This window comes from Cryptotermes secundus, unplaced genomic scaffold (assembly GCF_002891405.2).
Source record: "Cryptotermes secundus unplaced genomic scaffold, Csec_1.0 scaffold165, whole genome shotgun sequence".
Lineage (NCBI taxonomy): Eukaryota > Metazoa > Arthropoda > Insecta > Blattodea > Kalotermitidae > Cryptotermes > Cryptotermes secundus.
This window is the reverse complement of record NW_019737087.1, coordinates 655675-675098: the sequence shown is the minus strand read 5'-3', so window position 1 is coordinate 675098 and position 19424 is coordinate 655675. Positions and strand designations below refer to the sequence as shown.

At 41.1% G+C, this 19424-nt stretch overlaps 1 protein-coding gene and 1 non-coding gene across 5 annotated transcripts in view; one reads left to right on the top strand and one right to left on the bottom strand.

Moving 5' to 3' along the window:
• LOC111870049 (insulin gene enhancer protein isl-1) overlaps positions 1 to 19424 on the bottom strand; it is a 252674-nt gene that overhangs the window by 138748 nt on the left and 94502 nt on the right. The gene's annotated exons all lie outside the window — the stretch shown is intronic.
• Positions 7613 to 7719, top strand: LOC111870056. The gene has a single exon (XR_002843786.1). It is a non-coding gene; the product is annotated as a U6 spliceosomal RNA (small nuclear RNA).

Genomic DNA, 19424 nt, shown 5'->3' with positions numbered 1-19424 from the left:
TCAAACCCGGCGGAGGTCGTGGAATTTTTAAGGGCGGAAAATTTCAGGGAACAAGTCCTCCGGGAGGGACTTTAAGCCGTGGGTCCCGTGTCGTAGCTTTACGGCATGTAAAAGAACCTCATGTCTCAAAGAGACCTCTGAGCCAAATTTGTAAGGACATTTCCCGCCCAACAATAGTCTCTAACGCCTCTGGTAGATGGGGGAAGCATCTAGATACCGCTGAGCCAGTAGAGGCCGAACTCGCTGGCTGAGTCGGGACTGATGGCACGCACCAGTACCGGTAGGGTATAGAGACTGGTAGAATATCACAGGGGGACGTACAATAGACCACTGGTCGCGGTGCATGGGGAAACCCACCCCCTCCAATAACAATAATAATAAAGGGCCAAAAGAAGGGTAAGAGAGGAGTGGAGCCCCTAACGTGTAGGCAAACGGTTACATTGTAACATCTTTGTGATTTTGGAACATTAACAGACAGCATTACCACGAGGTAAGTTTCAGCCATAGTGAGAGCAGGGGGTAGCGTCACTTACACAAAAATGTGGCAGATACCTCAACCGAACAGAGGAGAGAAGCCAGTCCGTGGGCATCATATGTTTACACTGATCTGAAGTGAGAACATGATGTTTATGCCTTTCTTTACTGACAGTAATGTCCTGAACTGCAGACCAACCCACGCCCGTTTTCATATTTATCCAACCCTGTGAAGTCATGTCACGAAAGTGTGTGCAAATTCTGGCGCTTAGCCTCGTCAAAGATGGGCTCTGAAAACTATAAGCCAAACTGTAACACGTTTAGAGGAAGGAGATGCTGGTCTCGGAGAAGCAGCTAGGCATTACGGGGTCCCTACGCGAACCCTAAATAGGAGAAAAAAGTTACGCCCACGCGGTATATCATCATTCATTACGCATGGTGCATTAGCTTTAATCAGGAAAGTCTAACTAATGTTCTAATTTTGTTGGTTTTAGGTCAGGCTGGAGGGGAAAAGAACAAAAAATATTTGCGCACGTCAAGGAGCTGGCAAAGGAGAGATTCACTCCAGATTTGGGAACTGTCCTTTCGATTCCTTATATGGGCTTACTACTGAGATTAGGCCTGATCTTCCACAAAACCTCACCGACACAAATGTATTGTCCGGGCAAGTCTGGCTGAAATGTTTCTTTAGTAGGAACTCCGATATGTCAAGGCATGTCCCTTGCACGAGCAACAGGAATTAAGAGGACGGATGTGAAAAATATTCTCAACATTTCGGAAGAAAGTACATAATGATCTCTTGTAAGTTAAGATCAACAAAATGTAAGAAACGTGGATGAAAAGGATTTAAATGTTAACTGCAAGCCAGAGGAAGCTGTCGCACACAATCGAAGCTGCCCAGAATACAGATCTACGGAGGAAGGTAATGGTAACATTTTCAATGTGCTTAATTAATTAAGTATCACGCCACGAAGACGCCAGTGGGAGTGAAATTGTACCTCAAACATCCTTGACCTCGGCACTAATGGAAGCAAGTGGTCAGTTTCACACACCTCCAGCTTGACCCCCGCGGAAAGAGTTCCCAGTACTCGCTGGAAAGGAGGCTGGGTGGGTTTCATAGCAGGTTTGAACACTATTCAGTAGAGAAATATCTGTTGTCCCTACAAGTAGTCGAACCCCATTCATTCAGCTCGAAGTCCGTCGCTATACCAAGTGATTTATCTCGCCCCTAGAGAGATAGGTGAGCATGCAAACAGCGTGGATGTCTGCAATACAGAGTTTTATCACCGGTGGTCTTATTGAAGGGTACGCACAGAAAGGAAGATTTTTCTTTTCAGTTTCCCCCTTGGGTGTGAACTATGGGTTATAAGGGGAAGGGAGCAATTAACGCCAGTCGGAATTTGTTGAAAGTAGCTGTGAAAATATTGTCGAGACTTCAGCGGAGTTCAGATGCTCTGAGTACCGCATCACATCTACCGCCTTGAAACCAACGAGGTCTGACTCAGCAGCTTGCGAGACCTCGAATAGTTATCGCTTTTGCACATCTGAATATTCGCGCGACCACAGGTTAAGGGTCTCAGTGCTACAAGAGGCAACTTATGATATTAACACTTGTACATGTCTGGGTGTCTTGTTCTGTTGTACGTATCGATGAGGGTACTGAAGGCTTCTTCATCTGACTTTTTTAACTTCATTCCGCGATGAATGGGAACACTATAATTTGTGTAATAACGCCGCTGGCTTCCCACCGCGGCAGTCCGGGCTCGACCCAGTGCCTGGTCAAGTGGAATTTGTGGTGGACAAAGTGGCGCTGGGGCAGGTTTTCTCCGAGTACTTCGGTTTCCCTTGCCAATCTTCATTCTACCAAATTCTCTATCATCACAATCACCCTGGGCAGGTACATTAGGTCAATCAGTGGCCGCCCTGCCGAGTGGACCCAGCTGGACTCCACCCTCCATTAAGCGAATTAAATGGCAGATATTATTATTATTATTATTATCTGCCATTTAACACGTAACGCAGCAATATCAGCTAAATATTCGCAAGAAACTGCCCAAAAACTCGCAATTAGAAGCAGATTTACAGCTCTCCATAAACATAAGTTTACGTGAATACACTGCATTACAGAAGCGCAGCAAAGCAGTGTCTCATCTTATTATTCATTAAAAGACAGGGTCTGGGTAAACAGAAAAGCCTAAAATCCTTGTACTTAATTAATTAAACACGACGCCATGCGAGTGGAGTTACAGCTGCACCATTCACCACATCACTCTATATCCGCACCGGCAGTTCTGCCCTCTGAGAAAGAGACCACTGTACCCCTTGAATAGAAGACGTGATGAGCACCAGAGCCGGTCTGAACGCTGTGCAGTAGATATAAATATTCTACCCTTGCCGGGAATCGAACTCCAGCTGTCCAGCTCGTAGCCCTTTGCTATGCCGACTGAGGAAACCCGGATTCCATTATCAGAGTTATGATGGGGTGGAAATCATCTGTCTGCCTAAGAATTATATTTTTTTTTTCAAAGATACTATAGCTTGAGAACTCATCGTGGGGGTGAAATGGTTTGCATTCCTGCTTCTTATTTTGGAGATTCCGGGTTCATACCTAGGCTGGAACCATAATTATAAGACTTTTTGTAGATATACAAACTCCATCTAGAAAAATGTTCGTATAGTGCCCTTGAAAACCAACAACCGCTTCTGTTCACAGTCCTAACAATGAATTTGTTCGCTAATCGTGCAATCAATCGATGGTATAGAACTGATATTGGAAGCGTCTTTAAATAAGCCATTAATAAAAACTTAATAACGTACCTACATGCGAGGCCAACGAAAGAAACCATACAGGTGATGGCAGTAAAGGGTTCCGCACATTGCGTACACTGTATGACACCCCTAGACAGTGGCAACCGGTGTGGGTGGGAATGGGACGCTGAGGGAGGCAAAGGTTATGGAGGCTGGTAGAGAGAATCTGTGTGGATCCTTTCGTTGACTCGACTTCAGTTGTCAGACCTACATGTAACATTGCGCAAGTCGTATTTTTATGTTTGCTTTGGCCCTGTTTGCACCAAAAATTTCGGGTATAATAATCTGAGAGTAATTCAACCTGGAATATGTTGAAATACGATTGTTTGCATAAGAATCAGCTCCCAGGAATGGCCGATGCTACTCTTCCAGTGTCATCGGCTTTTAAGACTTGTTCAGAAGTTCGACATCTGGGATCTGTATCTCAGTTCATCATCATCATCTTCTTCTTCTTCTTTTTCTTCTTCTGGACGCATTTCTGTTTCGCTAACTTCATTCGATTGGAGTTGAACAAGCATCAATTACTGAAGAGTGCCACATTTCGGTCCACATAGAGAAATAATGTAACGTGAATGCCCGCTGCTAGGCCACATCTCCGCAAACATGTTCGAAAACGCAACAATAGAAGGACGTTATCCCTAGGCTACGTCCGAAATACAAACACTCAAGAACAGAAGAAGTTGTGTTTTCTTTGTGTCCGCGGTGACGTCATACAACAGTATGTCTAAATCACGTGATATGTGTTTTCTGTAGGTTCATCTAGAGTGACAGTGAACTAGCTTTATAGCGATCACGTGATGTTTTCTGTAGGTCCATGTTAGTGCCGCGTCTGTATAAAACAGCAGAATTCCTAAGTCAAACATCGAAGCGGCCGGAGCACAGTGGTAAGCTGAAAGAGTGCAGCAAGCAAACAGTAACCTTGAGGAATACAGAATAGTGCAAGAAGTCAGCCTGTGAACATTTAACATGTGATTTGAAGACTTTCTGAATGCTATAGTGCAGTGGTATCGGCAGCGTGTGATTTAGTAAGACTTATATAGTTCCTGTGTTATAAATCCGTGAAGACTAGTGCAGATAGACTGAAGAGACCAGCGTGGTTTACTTTGTAGTATGAAAATCAATAATAATGTTATAATTAATTTGCAGTTACGACCCCTAAGTGGCCGATAAATCCCATTACCAATCCGAACTCCATATTTAGTTACTGTGAAACGTGACAATAATTATCCCCTTTAGTTGGGACATTCGACTTTATTCGCTGGGTTCTGAAAATTAAATTTCATTGCGTATTTCTTCATGTTTTACCTCAAAACTTCATTATTTAATGAAAAATGCTAGAAAAAATAAGAAGTACAAGTTCTTATACATTGCTCTTGTTTCACGTAATCCGCAAATCTCATTGCCAAGATCATAAGAACCCGTGACTGGTCTCCATCCTGCTCCAAGTGAATCTGTTCTGTATTCATATACCTTGTTTCTATTATACAGAGTTAGTACAAATGATTCATTCCTTTTCAAACCACTATATTGGTCGCCCCGTGCTTTTCCGTTTACACAGACAACGAGTATCCTCATACTGCCGATACCACCGCAGAATGCTCTGTTTACATGGCGGTTCTTTTATGCGCTCTGCTCTGAATGCAAGCTGCACTGCAATAACAGACGAACATCTCGCATATTCCAACACACAGAAACTCTTCTCCAGCTTCGTCGCCATTTTGTGAGGCACTGCACTCATGCTGCCAACTGGTGTATCACGACGCAAACTTGGTGAGTTTGCAGTTTTTTCATGTATCAATCATACTTGTAACGTATGTATAATACTTTGGGAAATATAATATATCCAAAAATAGGCAGCACGTTTATTCTGAAGAACTTTCTCGAGATGGTGGCGTCACTCGCGAGCCCACGTAACTGCCCATCCTTGGTCATACAATATTCAGAGAGTTATGAGATCCTGTGGAAACACGTCCTTCAAAATGGCCTCTTCTCTTCATGTTTCTGACTATTCCCAAGCAACTGATGGCACCTCAAGAAGGACCTAGTTCCATGTAGTTAGTTAGTTAGTTAGTTGGTTAGTTAATTAGGATTGAGAAAACAAGCAGCTGTGATTACAGATTCGTTTAGAAAAATTATGGCACTAGAATCATGTTTCTCTGCCCCATAAATACCATTACAAGAACACCAGTGCAATGTAAGTGCACTTATGGAGGACCCGCTTCGGGACAAGATCGACACCTTCGGCGACAGAGCAATGCGGCTACAGTGATGCTGGGTGAACAACACGCTGCTCGTTGCTGGGATGATTAATAGTCGCCATCACTTCCATACGTCATCCAGTGTGGTGATGCAGCGTAACTCTCTGGGCTCGTATGCGGGTGGCTTCCTGTTCGAATTTGGGTTTGCACACTGACTGAGCCCCATCGTGGATCTACTCACTCTCTGAAGTATGACAGGATATTAATTCGATTTGGCCACTATGGCTTCCTTCCAAATCCTTTCTTATTCATTGTTCATCAGTCATCCTACCTACGCTGATTTGTATAGTCGAAAAATAAACCACTAACCCCTACTTCGTTAAAAGTTTCAACCACAAAGTGGTGAGTGGTAAACTATACGGTTAATTAAGTAATCGAGCAATGAGTAAATCACTCGATAAAACATAAAGCAATGTGTTCTAATAAAAACTGTTTTCTCTTTAAGTAAATGGGTAACAATTTGAAGCTCTACCGGTGGTGGACATATAGACTTTAGTTATTTTGGGTTATAGTTGGTCTGCTAGATTGTTGCCAATGTTTTGGAGGAACCCAATGAGGAGGTGGTTTCTCCGCTTTCAGTAGGCACCGATCTATTATTGCTAGTGGGGTGGGATTAAGTCCCTTGCACTGCGGCCACTTCTGGCCTACTGTATCAGCCCCAGATGATAGGTGAGGGTGATTGTGGAGGAATTGGTGGAATGAAGATTGGCAGGGGAAACCGAAGTACTCGGGGAGAACCCGCCCCAGCGCCACTTTGTTCACCACAAATCCCACTTGATAGGACCCGGGAGAACCCGGGCCGCCGCAGTGGGAAGCCAGCGACTATCCGCTTGAGCCATGGCGAGACCAGGCACCGATCTGAGTAGCCGTATGAACCATGCAGTAGGAGTACGTATATAAGGTAAGTTCGGGCGAATGGGGCTGCTTTTGGTTAGCTAGAGCTCCGCTGCCAATGCTACGGATGGCGTTGTGATCGCTGCTGCCATCTGAATGTTTCTGTGGACATCAGTGAGCATGAGGAAGAAAAAATGTTGCGTGGAAACAAGTGTATGTTAGAGTGACACATTTTTGTTTTCAGGCTAGTATTTTAAGATAAGCTTAAATAATTATGTTTCTAATATTAGTTGATGTTAACATTGAAATTAACGCATACATATTATACCGATTTGAAATTTCTTGCTAGTGCTAGTGAAATTAAAGCATATACTGACGAATTCTGAGCGCCAAATCCATTATTAGTGGACTGTTATGTATCAGTGAAACAGCTCGGGTGAAGGAAACTGCTCTGGGAAAATTTACAAAGTTAATCTTTCCGTTAAGTTTATTTTGTTTTTAAATGAGACTTCCAGCAATAGCCCTACTTAAATTCTATTCAACGGAGCAGTTGTAGACGGCAGTGTGCATGCATAAACTCTGGAAACTTACCGAGAAGGCACACACACGAAGGCCGCGCCATAGCTCAAGCGGTTAGTCGCTGGCTTCCTACCTCGGTGGCCCGGGTTCTATCCCGGGTCCTCTCAAGTGGGATTTATGGTGAACAAAGTGGCGCTGGGGCGGGTTTTCTCCGAGTACTTCGGATTCCCCTGCCAATCTTCATTGCACCAAATTCTCCAAAATCATAATGATCATAATCACCCGGGGCAGGCTACAATAGGCCAATCAGTGACCGCCGTGCCGATTGGATCCAGTTTGACTCCACCCCCTACTAAACGAATTTAAAAAAATTTAAGCATACAATGAAAATTTTCTAAATATCACAAAAATGCATGCGTCACAAAAATTTAAGGGTAATAACAAGGAATCAATGGGTGGTCCGACCATATTCAACCCTAGTAACTAGAATTGCTCTACTGTGAAAAGGAGTGGTGGTCCCATTCATTCACATGCTTTCGGTTCAATAGGGCCGTTTGCAGCCTTTACATAATTCGAGCCAGCATTTCAGGTTGGAGCGCAGTCACAATAGAAGAAATATATGTTATTGGGAATAGGGGTAATTTGTCAGCCACTGAGTATGGCGCACTGGATGACTTCCCTCTGTGAGATCCGATTCATCCGAACTTACAGTATAGGCCGTACTCACTTCGGCGGTGCTTATACTACAATTGGAACGATACAGAGAAGATTAGCACGGCGCCTGCGCAAGGATGACACGCAAAATCGAGAAGCCTTCCACATTTATAAGCACAATAGACCATTGAAGGTCGCAGTGCTAGGGCCAGTTTTATGGCTCACCCCTCATACTCATACAGTATAGGCCATGTAGATCTATATACTTTTATTGAGTCCGAGGACAATATTCGGAATTGCTAGAAAATAGTTGGCGCAAGAGAAAGTTCAGTTATTTTCTATTGCATCAGTGGCTTTTTACGTAGCTCGACCAGATCTGTACATACCGAAAGGTTTGTTTGTTTATATGGAATAATTGCCGTCAGGGCTTTACTAGACTCATCATTGAAGATTTATAGGCCATAATACAACATGGGGTGAGGGAGGTTGGCTATACATAACAAACAGGATTTGCTTGTGTTTGCGTTGGACAAGTGTGTTTATTTTTCCTGTCACACGAGGATCCGTGGTGACATGCAGAGGTTATAAGCACACCTCTGTCGCTGTCTCTCTCTGTGCCAAGGGTTGAGTGAGAGACACAATCAGTGCATGTGAAAACTGTAGGTACACCGGAGAATGGGGGCGTGTAAATATATTTTATCATAGATTAATTTAATTTTACATCATAAACTACCATAAATTTAATTTTACATGATAAGATACCACTTTAATAACAGACCTGCTTTAATTTTCCGTTTTGCCGGCAGGTAACGCCGAAACTACTGTGTCCATCACGATACGGATTACCGTGGGCCCTGGAGAGTTTTAAACCAGACAAGACAATTTATTCTTTAATAATTTAATCAGTCATTAATCAGTCATATATGGGAAGAATATAGTCTTCATTCTTGTGAAAAGCAATTTTCAATAAGTTCAGGATAACAGGCTTATATGCGAAGATTGAGGGGGGATATAGCTGGCAGAATCGTGCCCAGAGGTTTTATTATTAGCTGCGTTGAGAATCATTCTTCGCTACAGGCCGAGGTTTAGGGTTGGTTTCTTGCTGATCACAATGGTCTTGCAGTCTAAAGCGCGTGCTGCGTTAAACCGCTAGAGCACTGGGAGTCTGTCTCAGTAGGCGTATGGATATCTGCGTGCGTTTCTTCTGTGTCTGTGTTGCTCTGTGTAAGAAAAGGCCTCATGGAGGGCCGCTCCCCCGTTCTAGGAGTCCTATCAGGTGTCTATAGGCCTAAATAAGATCCCAAAACCCAGAAAGCAGGCCCTGGACCTCACTGCTCCGTCGTGCGATAAAAGGAAAACTTAGAAAATATTAGGCACATAATATCAAAGCTGTTACGCGTGATCTACATGAGTGAATAAAGTACTAGTCTAAGAATCTGAGAAAGCCGTTAGGCATAAGAACTGAGCCCAAATAGTGAATCGTTTAAAAAAAAATGATCCAGGGCACAGGTAATAGTTGAATTAATTAAATTGTTATGTAAACACAACAAGCAGATAATGTAAGCCTACTATAATCTAAATGAAAATAGAAGTTCTAACTGAATGAATGCAAAGCCCAGTGCCAATTTATCCTGCCAGTAATTCTACAACAAAATTGTGAAGTAAAATCAAAATATTTGTAAGTTTATGGTTTATTCCAGGAATCTGGTTTCAGATTGTAAACCGCTGCAGCATGACGTGAACAGTGTTATGGAAGTTGTTCCTTCGGAGGAAATATCCTGCATTCCGTTATGATTAATAATTAAATAAGTAATAAAATTCAGTTGAATGCTTTACGTCTTAAAACGTTGATTTCGTAACATAATGACCCATAATATTATTACGAAATTAAATTATTTAGCTATTTAGTCTTCGTGTTCCTACTTGCCATGTTCGAGACTTCTCTACTTTTAGCGTTCGTCCCTCAAAAATACACTGTTCCTCTTCTCGGTGCGCCCTTGCTACCAACGTGGTGGGTAAAGATCTCGACATATTTGCAGACGGAGCGGTTTCTCTGAATCATATTTTACAAGCATGTACCAAACCTTTTACAGTGTTACTTGATTAGTGTTTTCATTAACTACAAATGTGTATACCTCGGCTAACTTTAATTTTGTTATGTAATTGGTTTTAATTTATTGACTTGTTATTAATGTTATGCTATTACTCCCAGTTGTCTTATCTTAGTATTTAGTTACTAGCAGTATTAGCAACACTCATAATATTTCATAAATGTATGTATATATTTCAGTCTTCTTTAGATTTATGCTCACATATTTATTTGTCATATTTGTATTTTGTTTTAATTATTTTCTGTACCTTATATACTCGTGCCAACTTTGTAATTGGCCACTGTGCTGTTAAGTTATTGCACGTAAATAAACATGAATTGAATTGAATTTATCTACACGCTGAATTTGAAACCTGTCCATTACAGTCAGAACTGACACTAAGTAACAAACAGCAATAAGTACTACTACAGAACAAGTGACTAATATCAATCAGTTATTTAAATGGAAACATTTTTTTTAAATATTTATCGATTTAAAACTGCATTACCAGCAAAAGCACATCCATCTGAAGGACAGCGACTGGACGACCAACTGAAAATAGAAAGGTTACGTATGTTCCTAGCAGGAATACCAATATGAACTGTTTCCATAACTGGGACAAGATATAAGTCTCTTATAAACATTTATTAAAAACAAAATGTCTGGGTGAAGATGCCTGGTGTGTAGTACATTAAAATTTAATTTTTCTATAATAATGATGATAATAATAATAATAATAATAATAATAACAATGTATGTTAGTTATGTTGCCATTATAACTGCAGTAAGAAACAGGTCTTACTCCATTGGTCAGAGTCCTTACTGAGAAGCTAAATCACCCCCTGGGAGAACAAGGAATGTCTACAGCTGAAGATAGGGGAAGAATATGGCAGAGAATAGGAGCCTGGATACTAACGGAGGTTAGGAGGAAACGGGAACAGGAGATTTATTCCGTATGTAGCAAAGAAAAATTTTAAAACTACACACTGAGATATGAAGGAAATAATTTGAGGGCCCCAAATTTCAGACGAAAGCTTCAAGAATTTTTTTTTCCTTGGCACAACAGCACCAGTGGGCCTAGGCCTACCTCCATGAACTTCTCCGTTCACTTCGATTTTTCTAGATCTTACACATACGGTAGGACTCCTTGGGCGGGTGATCAGCTCGTGTCAAGGCCTCTACCTGTACACAAACACAGAAAAACGCACACACACGCACTAAACATCCATGCCCTGAGTGAGATTCGAATCCACGATCCCGGCTTCCGAGCGAGCGAAGACAGTACATGCCTTAGACCGCTCGGCTACCGTGACCGGCGAACTTCAAGAATACCAATGCATAAATATCCTTCAGGAGGACAGTAGAATGCAAGTTTAGAGAGCAATATAGAAAAGGTGTGACCTATATAGGATATATATACAATTAAATATAAAAAGAAATAGGACAGGATGGTACAAAAAGAAGTGTAAAGTACAAATAAACTGAGATAAGCGGAGAAGTAGGAGTAGCAATAGGATAATCATAACTAAAATATTAGTGTGTTCTGTACCATAGGAATTGTAATTTCAGGGGGATGCTGGACTGAAGGACCAAGGCATCAAATTCCGGTAAATTAAACCGGAAGTATTCAAGTATTCAGTTATTCAAATATTCAAATATTCAAGTAAATAGTCGTCAACCTGAACAAGGAATTCTTGTGGAACATCAAGATGAATACTATACAAAAACTAAGATTTTCACGACCGTAACTGTGAAGTGACACCATGTCCTTGCGTCGATCACTCACAGTCTTACGTGCAACACTACGTTCCACAAAACTAATCACATTTACAAGTCTAAAATAGTCTTAAAATACAGTACATGTTTGGGCCAACATGGACATCACAAGATATTAAAAATATATCTAATGAGGAAATCACTGCTTTCACTGGTTTCTGATGTATACGCGGTCCCTCTGATGTGTGTGTGTTGGTGTGTTATGCTCCTCCTTGTTGTCTTCTTCGTTGCGTGTGTTTTAAAACTATTAAAATTTGTGAAGGCGATAGCTTTGTCGGACGTAAGACTGGGAAGTAAACAGTGTAACAGGATGCGGCAATACAATATTATGACACAATTTAGTCTGGTAGATTGTTTCCAACTCTTTGGAGGAACCTGCTGCAGCCAGCTTCAAGTTCGAAGAGTGCCCAAGCTAATTCCTTTACCTTAAGGCTGGGACCTTAAGGCTGGGGCCTCAAGAGCGCACAAAATGCGTCCGTTGTAACGAACGTACTTTATGACGGACGTTGCTGAGGACACCACACAGTTGCAGAATGCGGTGCGTAGTTTTTTGTCTGCAATGGAGCCAGAAGAAAGCATAGCATTTGCATCTTTTGTTTATTTCTACAACGGACGTCACGACGTTCGTTACAACGGACGCCCTCGTGTGGCCCCAGCCTAATCTGAGGCAACAGGGAATATTTGTGGTAAAAGAAAATAACGACCCTAACCTTGACTGCTGATGTTCTATATTGGGGATATACAGATTTTAGTCTCTTCTTCGTCCTTAATTAAATTTCCTGCAGTTCAGGAACTTCTTACACGTCACTTCGGACACAGATTTGAGGGCAGTCAATTACTACGGACCAACAGTAAAGTAAAATGTAAGGGTATCCCTGTAACAGGCCGTGGGGGTCCATAGGGTTGTGAGATGTTGAGGCTCCCACAATTGCTAGATAATCGGCTCATAGATGGAGGCAAGGTTGTCAGCTCTACACGCCGGCCGCCCTTTACCCACAAGAATATTCTTGGTATTCATTTCAGTTAGAGGCTGAGTCGACCCCAGGGCCATAGTACGCCCAGAAGGATTAGGTCAATTGAAAAAAAAAATGCAATGACCTAATCGGGACTTGAACCCGCGACCTTACGATTTGTAGCATAGTGCCTCAACTAACTAATCTATCGCGTGCCCCTCCCCCGGGACCAAGAGTAGAGAAGATTATTTTAGGGTGGTTACACTTTTTTAGCAAAGAAAAAGGCTAGTAGGCTGTCATTTGCTAGACGGAGGTCCAAGTGGGAAGATAATATCTAAGAGACTCCATAAATCAAAGTCCTACTTAAATTGACAAGTTGGCCAGTTCATTTTAGCAGAAGAACTAAATATCATTACAATGGTCACACTGGCCCCTCTCCCTTACAGATAAACACTTATAACGTCTTCACACTCCATATCGAAATATTAATTTTATGGTTTAGTGTCCCCCATTTTACTCGTAGGTCTCCCAAGTGATTCCTCCCTATAACAGTTTCAATTAAGAGAAAGGTTCCCAAATTTTGAAGCGAGCCTCTTTTAATATTCATTAAATCGCCGTGCCCTTTTCCAATTTCATAGTTCATTCACTTAATACTGATCGCATTACTGATCGGGATCAACTATCTCGTAAATAATTTACGCGTGCCTGGTGCCTATGAAGAGGACTAAAACAAAAGTAAAGCTATCCTTGTAACAGGCCATGAAGGCCCACAGGGTTGTGGGACGTCGAGGCTCCCATATTTTCTACACAATCGGCTCACAGATGGCGGTAAAGTTGCCAGCCTTACATGCCGGCCGCCCTTTACCCCCAAGAATATTCCTGGTACTAATTTGTGTTAGAAGCTGAGTCGACCAAAGGGCCATAGTGTGGCTGGAAGGATTAGGTAAATTGAAAAAATCCACCTCATCAAGATTCGAACCTCCTACCTTCTGGCTTCTAGCATAGTGCCTCAAGCTACTACGCTACTGCGTGCTTCTACTGACGTTAGCAACTCTCATATTGCATCCAGNATGGCACTGAAGAAGTAAGATTAAACAGAACTGCTGATTCATAACTTACCAAAACAAACACAATCTCTCTATCAACGCCTCAGAACAGTTGAGATTATAATTTAGTAAAAGATGTTTTCATTGGTTGGCTAGAGGCCTACTAGAAGAGAGCCTGTAAGTCATATATGATACATAAAATAGTTTTATTAGCGTGAGTTTATCCATGTCGATGAGAATAAATTCCATATATATTAATAATAATTCGATATAAAAATTTCCTTATGAATCTAGAGTTTCTTAATTTTTAAAGAAAAAACAGACTGAAGTGAAATATAGTAAAGGTAAAATGTGAAGTCCCAGTGCCCAATTAATTATACACCACGCCATAAAGACGTATGGGGGAGTGGAGTTATGAGTGACTGACTCCATGGAGTTTAGCCCTACTTGAGAAGCCGCCAGTTGTGCAGAGACTCAAGAATTTCCCAATATTTTTATGGAGCCCGAAGGATTATTACCGTTTACGCAAAAGCACACCACTGGCCCCTATCCTGAACCATATCAATACAGTCCATACCACACCACCCTATCTCTCTATGATATTCCTATCAATAACCTATACTCAATCCTCTTCTCCCTCATTCGTGCTACGTTCCGTCCCCATCTCATCCTCGTTAACTTGATCATTCTAATTATACTTGGCGAAGAGTAAAATTTATGAAGCTCCTCGTTATGCGCTTTTTCTCCAGTCTCCTATCACTTCTCCTCTCTTCGGTTCAAATATTCTCCTCAGCACAATGTTTTCGAACACCCTCAGTCCGTGTTGCTCTCGTAATGTCGGAGACTAAATGTCTCACCCATTCAGAACCACAGGCAAAATTACATTTTGTAAATTCTAATTTTTACGAATTTAAATAACAGAAGAGAGGACAAATGTTTCTGGACTCAATGGTAGTAATCATTACTCGAATTCAATCCCTCTTAATTTCCTCCTGAATCAAATTTCGATTTCTTACTGCTGTTCCCAAATATTTTAATTGTGTGTCATTTTAAATGATCTGTCAGCTGTTTTCATGTCATCAATCTGCCCTGCACCCTGGTGAGGAGCAAGCAACATTTACTTGGTTTTCTCTACGTTTACTTCCAAACAAACCTCATTAATAACTTCAAATAAGGTTTCTGTGTTTTTCTTTATGACATTATGGAATACAGGCCCATTGCTAGGCAACGACTGTGAAACAGAAAAGAGAGAATGTCCATTGATAAGCAATAGCGTCGTAAATACGCAACAGTAGTAGAAATGCTTGCTTGACAGAGGCCCGTGCGCAGGAGTGGAAGTGCTATTGGAAGATGTGTTTTCTATGTGGTCCTCTCCCAGACTATACCACTCGTCAGATTGATTTGATTTTACGTAGTTGGTGTAGTCGAGTGAAGTCGAGAGTAGATAGTTGTGGGACAGTCGCCAGCCGGTAAAAACGTGAGCACGGAACGAGAGGATGTTGTTGAAGCCGTTGCCCCGCAACCGGTGAACACAGCCAACTGAGAAGACTTAAGTGTGTGCTGCAGTGAACTGCGAAGAGTGAATTAGCGATAGCGCTGTAATTACTTAAAGTTATGATCTATTTTCCAGTAAATCCAATTACCAATCCAAAACCCAACTACAGCCACTCAAACACGTGACAACTTATGTCAGAAATGGGATGTTACCTCTCAATAGATTCACATTATTAGCATAGACTAGCAGCTGATGTGTCCCATTTAATATTAGTTCCACTTGGTCTTCCTGGACCTTCCTAATGGCATATTCTATAGCAAAGTTGTAGAGGAGCCGGTCACGGTAGCCGAGCGGTCAAAGGCATGTACTGTCTTCTCCCGCTTGACAACCGCGATCGTGGGTTCGAATCCCACTCAGGGCATGGAAGTTTAGTTTGTGTGTGTGCGTTTTTCTGTGTTTGTATACAGGTAGAGGCCTTGCGACGAGCTGATCACCCGCCCAAGGGGTCCTACCGAATGTGTAAGATCTAAAAAAACCGAAGTGAAAGGAGAAGTTCATAGAGGTAGGCCTAGGCCCACTGGGGCTGTAGTGCCAAGGAAAAAAAAAAAGTTGAAAAGGAGTGACAATGAATCACCACTTTATTTTACACTATTTTGGATATGAAAATTATAGAGAAAATATTTACCGATAAAACTATACGGTTCATTTAAACACATTTTAATCAGCCAAACTAGTTTCATGGGCATCCCAAAATCTATGAGAATGTTGTACAATACTTCCCTCTTAACTGAATCATAGGCTTTCTTGAAATCTATGAATGCATTATGTACGGCCTCATTGTTCCCATTTTTTTTCCTCTAGTATCTGACGAATGCAAAAGATCTGATCAATAGTTGATCTGTTAGATCGAAACCCAGACTGATGATCCCCAACAATTTCATCTATATGTGGACTTACCCTTAAGAGAAGAATATTGGATAAAATTTTGTATGGAGTTGATAGCAGTGATATCCCCCGATAATTACTACAGTCAGTTTTATCGCCGTTCTTGTAAATTGGAGAATTGTACTTCGCTAGGCTTCTTGGAAGGGGAAGCCTCAAACCGTGATCCTAGTCGGGTGGTCTCTCTCTCTCTCTCTGAGAAATCCCGTTCCATGCAGGTCTCCTGAGCAAACAAGATCCATAAGAGAGGACCTGGACTTTGGAAATGGGTGTCTCATAACCAGGCCTGGCTGCAGACCGGGATCTAGCAGTGACAGCCGTTCATCCGTTCATCCGTTCATCCGTTCGAAGAAAGCAAACAGTTTCCGAAAAAAAAGTGTGGTCTAGAAAAGGAACTGAGACAAGTCACTTTAACGGCTAGCAGTCTATAAAACTTATCATCTACTAACATATATATATACAAATTTACTAGTTTCTTCACAGTTCTACTGATCACCTGCAAAGAGCATGTGATTTCTTGGTGACAGTAAATCCGGCATTTGTCCCGGATACGTTAACAAAGTAACGGTTTGAAAACAAACAATAGAGCTGAATCATGGAATTCAGAATTCTGCGATAAGCTGTTAATGAATAATAACTTTCTGAATAAAATGTCCTCTGAAGATTTGTATCTCCTGGGATAAAACACCGTGTAGTTTTAAAAGTCAACCGACATTTCTGAGGGATATGTCTGGCGCTTCCATTTTTAGGTTCGAATTATAGGCCAAACAATAAATTTGTTTGAAACATAGACCCTAAAGACTGAGGCGAAATGTTCCTTTGAAACATCTGTTGACTTTCAACGGACTACATAGCGTTATATGCCATAAGATAGAACTCTTAATAATCACCGCTGTAAGAACTTGAAATCCTACAATATAAACTGTTGTGATTCCTTTTGCAGTTTCCAACAGGGACCAGTGTTCATGGATGAGTAGGCTGAAGAAAGAATTAGTAATGAAATTTTTAACGATCATGTGCTCTTCGTTGGATGTAGAAGCCTAATTTCTAAATATTATCTGAAGAGGCAAAATGAAAATTCCTGTGAATTCATTACACTGGTGTTATCTTCTATTGTACAGAGTTTTCTTAATTAAAATTAAATGAGACAGCTGAATATGAAACGTTGCAGTGTGAGCACAAACTACAGCAACTGGTGCTCTGGTGTGTATTTACAATTACCTCTCCCATCTCAGAATGTTGCAGAGGTGACCTCGCGCATGAATCTTGTCAACACTTCCCATCAGTTCTCATTAGCGCAGACCGTTCTCAATCAACTCGATGCCAAACCTTACACTGCGACGCGTCATACGTACTGCTAACGCTCTTCGCTCCAACATATGTAAACAGGCCACCGACGATTAATCGAATAACATGTTAATCGAGCTCCAACGGATTATTCGATCCCAACCAAGTAATCTGTTATCAAGCATATTCGTATAAAAATCAGATTAGAAAACAAAAATACGGGTTTCTGCAATATGACACCAGGTCATGTAGAAATGGCTATTATCAGGTCGGGAAGAACTTGCTACTTGCATCTTAATGGTAGAAGAATTACTATGGCCATGGATGTAGTGAGTTCCTCTTAAACCCTGATAAACATCTACCAGACTATTCAGTGTCGCATCCTTTGCTACCGTAATCTCAATATTTACTGCCGTCAGACATTAAAATCTGAGCTTTTATGTTGTAATCTGTTTGAACCATGGGCTTGGAACACTAAACAAGTATTTTACAATCTCTAACTCCCTATATCACTGAAGTGAACGGAGAAGTTCATGGAGGTAGGCCTAGGCCCACTGGGGCTGTAGTGCCAAAGAAAAAAAAAACTCCCTATATCAGTCTGTGTTTCGCCAAACTTGAATGTATCACAAGTCAGATATTTCTGTTTTCGTAATGTAAAAGATACTTGCATTGCAAGGGTCGTGATATTCTTGAAATAGATCAATACGAAGTACTTTAAAGGCTGAATTATATTAGTCAAAAGCAGGAAATCTAATGAAATAATATTTATAGAAAGGGGGAACATAGAAATAACAAAGAAATTAAGAAAAAGAACGGATTTAATAAGTAGAAAAGAGAAGAAACTGTAAGAAAATATGAAGAAGAGAAAGGATGAAAGATAGAAATACAAACACAAAGGTTCATGTCGTTTAATTTTTTTCCAAGTTTTCCCAGAGCGACCCGTGAGCAATATCAGCGGAAGAGCGTTCCCGCTACAGCAATTTGGCAAAGAAAGCGCGTCACTCAATATACGCTCGTAATATTTTTAAGTTGAATACACAGGTGACAAATTCATACTAGCCTACAGAATGGAGGAGACTCGAAAGGAGGCTTGGTTTATCGAATTAATTTTCAGTAACCCGTCATTCTCCCAGAAAACCAGTGATGAAAGCGGTTTCTGAAGATACCACTTATTTTCCTAATCAGTTATAAATTAGAACATAGTCCCACTAATCTCTGTATATTATTATTCCATTTACTAACACCCGGTATCTTACCTCAAGTTTTAAAGTCGAGTTGGTAATTTAATTACTTATTCATCCTCTCTTGAGAAGATGCTTCTAAGAATGTCAAATACATAGATATGTCAGACACACAGCAATTGCTGCAGGTATGTTTGAACGAGGAGGTATGACAAGCATCAAGAAGCGGTAGGAGTGTCTTGTTTCAAACCTTAGGTGTAATATTTATTTTCTATTTAATTGCTTGCACTTTATGCATTTGTTAGTGTCATTGTATACAGTTTGCATACAGTTTTGGTTCTCAGAACAAGTGTGGAGAAAGAAAATCTATACATTTGCCTGCTTTACGAAGAACAGATGTTAGTTCCAGCTTAGCTCATAAGTACAGTAACGTTCTCATCATAGATCCTGAAGATTTCTGTACGGAATTTAAATTTTTAAACACGAAATTCAGCAACTGGTTTTCTCTTTCTCCTTTGACGTCGAAAAGGCTCCGTATTATCTTAATCGAACACTAAATGAGCTGAGAGACGTCGAGGATCCCACATTTTCTAGGTAATCGGCTCACAGATGGCAATGAAATTGTCAGCCTTACTCGCCGGCCGCCCTTTACCCACAGGAAGATTCCTGGTACTCATTTATGTCAGAGGCTGAGTCGTCTCAAGGGCCATAGTGAGACTGGGAAGATTAAGTTAATTGAAGTCGAACTCGCGACCTTTCGGCTTGTAGTATAATGCCTCAACCAACTAAGCTTCTGCGTGCCCCCGACCTGCCGAGCTATGATGAGTGTACTCATTCGTTTTACTGTTATGTGATTGCAAATTTCAGCGTCCACGTACAAATATAAATATTTTAATGAACTTGAACAAACCAGGTTTAAGAGTAGGCCTGTGGAGAACAGACGAATATTTGGCATGCAGTTGTCCGCATTGCAATTACAGTCTTTAAACTAAATATTAGAAATATCGGCAGAATCTTTATGCAGTCCCCATTTATTCAGAGAGTACTTATACTGAATCAGATGATTTAAGCACTAATCCCTTTGGTTAATTTTAAAGATAATTAGAA